This window comes from Lolium perenne, chromosome 2 (assembly GCF_019359855.2).
Source record: "Lolium perenne isolate Kyuss_39 chromosome 2, Kyuss_2.0, whole genome shotgun sequence".
NCBI classification, from domain to species: domain Eukaryota; kingdom Viridiplantae; phylum Streptophyta; class Magnoliopsida; order Poales; family Poaceae; genus Lolium; species Lolium perenne.
Window position 1 is genome coordinate 154814550 of NC_067245.2, and position 4171 is coordinate 154818720.

Here is a 4171-nt window from a genome sequence, read left to right on the forward strand (position 1 = left end):
TTGAAAATTGTGTTACCATGATCATGATCTATCTCTGAATTTGGCGCATCCGCTAAATCTCGCAAAGTATAATGATAAAAAAAATTGTGAGACTGTACTAGTACTTATGTTCAAGGCCGAGTGCAGGATCAAATCATCATCATGTTGAAATTTGTTACAACGATAATGACATATCTCTAAAATTGGCGCATCCGCTAAATCTTGCACGTGGCGCATCTCGGTGCGGAGCAACAAGCCGGTGCTATCAAGGTTGAGGCGTCGGTAGCGTCATCGGGCTCTCCTCTTTTGATAGATCTTCTACATGGCGTGGCGCACCGCCCATCGAGAAGCAGTCGCATGTGAGATCGAGGTGGAGACGTCGCCGGCATCCTCGAGGCGCGACCGCCCTTCTACGAGCCAGAGTCGACTCAAGGTATGAATCCATGCGTTGTCGCGTCCCTTCTGCATATGAAGTGGGATGCCTTAGATTTATTGTTCTTCTCTTACGATTATTTCTAGCCGGACATGTATGCTCTTTCTCTGAATATATTGCTTGAAAAGCTAACCAAGTTACTTAAATTCACTTCGTTCTTAATCTTGCGTGCTAATTTTGTTATTTTCGCTGACAGTGGTGCGCGCAAGGAAATTTATTTCTGGGTGTGCTGAGCTATTAGGCCTAAGTCGAAATCCTCAGCTAAACAAGGCCTCAGCTTAACACATAAAAAGGTGTTCAATCTCGCCCACAATGTCCTCTTCTTTCCTCTTCCTTTATTGGAACTTGTTTTGCAGACAAGGAAAGTGGCACGTGTAATGTGAGTAAAACCCTCTTAGCCAAAATCAGCTACGAGCAAGATTTTATGTATTGTAGATTCCCCAATTGACTCTCATCCCCAATGTAGTCTTTTTTATGTCAGTATAGACTTCTTTACTGGATGTATACTATCGTACATGGCATGCATTTGCCTAATGAGGAGCATTGTATTGCCATTCTAGCCAACCTGATCGATCTGTAAAGCTTCATGCACGAGATGCCATGTTTAATTTACTCCCTCGCTCCGATCCATATTTCTTGGTGTAAAATGCATGTGAATTGGAGGGAGTACTCTTCTTAGATAGTACTATACCAGTTCAAAAAAAAGTACTGTACTACTACATCACAAATGCATCAAAAGAGTACTACATCACAAGACCACCACGGTTGTACTAGTAGAGTTTAATGCTTAACTTCCAAAGGGAATAAGATTACACATATGAACTTTAAACAGGCGCTGTCCGATGTCTGCTTGTTTGGGAGCACAACATAAATAATACTACCCCCATCCATACATAAGTGACTAAACTTTGTCTGAAGATGGTTTCATCTATATATGTTTTTAGTGTGTAGATACATCCGTATCTTGAAGGAAAAAGGTGAGCCGCTAACTTTTTAAATAGAGTGAGTAATACAATTCGGATAAACAATGGTGTAGTAAAACAAATACTCCTACCCATCATAAAACAAAACACAGACTGACTCAAATATATGTACAGATCACAAAAAAGGTTTCATCAGAACCCGAACATATACATGCAGAGATGACCGTTTGATCACATAAAACAAAGGTTTCGTGGCATATTTATGCCCCCAAAACAAGCAGACGTCGGACAGCGCCAACGTACTAGCAGCTAGCACTATGGAGCTGCAGTACAAACAAATGGTGCAGCGACATTTCCACCAGAATGAAAACTAAAAGACATCAGACCAAACAAAAGTTGGGCTATCACTTCTTTCCCAAACAAGCCTTGCTCCTTCATATGCGACTTCCTTTTCTCTTATGGATGTTGAAGTTTGAATTAGATGGGTTCCTGACAGCGCGTTCTTTTTCGTGTCCTTGATGTTGCACTCTGGATCAGGTCGGTTACTGTCAGGAAATGAACAAATTGATCAGCAAAAGTCATATGTAAATGAATGCAAAGGTTACATATGAATGACTAACCCGGTCTAACTGAGTAGGGATGTAAACTGCACCAACGTCTAGCAGAATTGTACTTTCTCCACTGCCAGTTGCTCATATCTAATTGGAATACTCCCTCCTTTGCCCGTACAACCAGCTCATTTTTGTCCTCAAATACGCAGAGTAACCTTACTGCATGTTTCCAATTGTATGGAAATGATGTGTCAAGGCCAAAAAAAGTATCCAATTCAAAATTTATATGACATGTCCATGACTCGTGATCGCCTGTTGATGATCTTGTACTGGCCCATGTTTGTAGGGTGAAGTCTCTTATAACAGCAAGGGCAACATCTCCATTATGTCCCTTGAAGATGTGAATGTTAAGCATGAATATATCATGCGTCTCATGAGGGCACTGAATATATTTCAGAGCCTTCTTTGCATGGTCAAGCTCAATGATATATCTAGACTTCGTTGGCCAGTACAAAATACCCCCTATGAGAGTTGCCGGTCTACGGTCAATCTCTCGACAAAGATCGGAGTTGATCGAGCTAGAAACTCCCATTCTTTTGAATCTGGTGAGTAGATATGAGCCTGTGCATCGTAACGTTTAGTTGTTATCCAAACAACCGAGAACTTGCCACAATGTGTAAACGGTTCAGATTTGTTTCTCGAACAGAGAATTGAGCCGCTGCTTTCAATTGTGTGATTGCGCCACAATGGTGGTTCTGGTATCGCTGTGAGAACTTGCCTAATTGGATCCCAGACTGATATATACCCACTGGATACATTAGAATGGAGTAGCACCATACCATCGCGGCATCCCAGGACATAGATTTTGGGACCGTTCACTTGAGACGGGATTGCCAGCATCTTCAAGATGGCCGGGTGAAGATCATGCTCTGTGATGAACCGATTGTCCTCGGAGTTGTTGGTGAAAAACCCTAGCAACGGGTTTCCTCCGTTGTGTGACACAGTTAGCTTTCTGAAATAATTGCTTCCCATACATTGCCTCCATGCTTTCTTGGTGCCTGATGCAGCTAGTAAGCAGGTTGGATGGGGAGGCACTACAAGAAAAGTTGCCATGGCCGACGAAGTTGAAGTCGCGCCGTGGTTGCTGGTGTACCATGGCCGACGATTTTGGGTCCCTCCGTGGTGCATGTCAAAACTTTTTTTTTCTCGTTTTTGAGGCCACCTAGCCCGACGAAAGCGGCCAAAACGTCGCGTATGGTGGCCCGGGACATGGTGCATCTCGAAATCTCGGGTTCGCCGGCCGAGTCAACGCAAATCCGCACCGCCGAGGGATGTAGGGCCCAGATGGCAGCCTCTCTGGCATTGTTTTTTTTCTCGATCGCGCCATCTCGTTCAACGTTCTCCGATCGAGCCGTTTATGATGCAGGATCATGGGTCCCGCATGTCATCCTCTATGAACCAAAATTCTTTCTATTCTTGGATTTTTTTTTGACCCCCTGATTTCTGGCTACTTCCTTTTTCTTTTGATCCCTTGCCGCCTTGGAAACGTTGAGACCGCTGCTGCTAAATGGGACCCGCATGTCATCCTCTATGTGCAATCAACTTTCTTTTCTTGGAGTTTTTTTTGGCACCTCATATTTGGTCACTTGCCTTTTTTTTCGATCCCCTGCCGCCTCTCAAACGGTGATACCGCTGCTGCTAAATGGGACCCGCATGTCATCCTCTATGTACTATAAAACTTTCTTTTCTTGGATTTTATTGGCACCTCATATTTGGTTACTTGCCTTTTTCTTTCGATCCCCTGCCGCCTCTCAAACGGTGATACCGCTGCTGCTAAATGGGACCCGCATGTCATCCTCTATGTACTATAAAACTTTCTTTTCTTGGATTTTTTTTTGGCACCTCATATTTGGTCACTTGCCTTTTTCTTTCGATCCCCTGCCGCCTCTCAAACGGTGATACCGCTGCTGCTAAATGGGACCCGCATGTCATCCTCTATGGACTATAAAACTTTCTTTTCTTGAATTATTTTTGGCTCCTGATATTTGGTCACTTGCCTTTTTCTTTCGATCCCCTGCCCCCACTCAAACTGTTATACCGGTGCTTCTAAATGGGACCCGCATGTCATCCTCTATGAGCAATCAACTTTCTTTTCTTGGAGTTTTTTTTGGCACCTCATATTTGGTCACTTGCCTTTTTCTTTTGATCTCATGCCACGTTTGAAACGTTGAGGAACCTGCTGGCTCATGGGACCCGCATGTCATCCTCTATGTGCTATAAAAGTT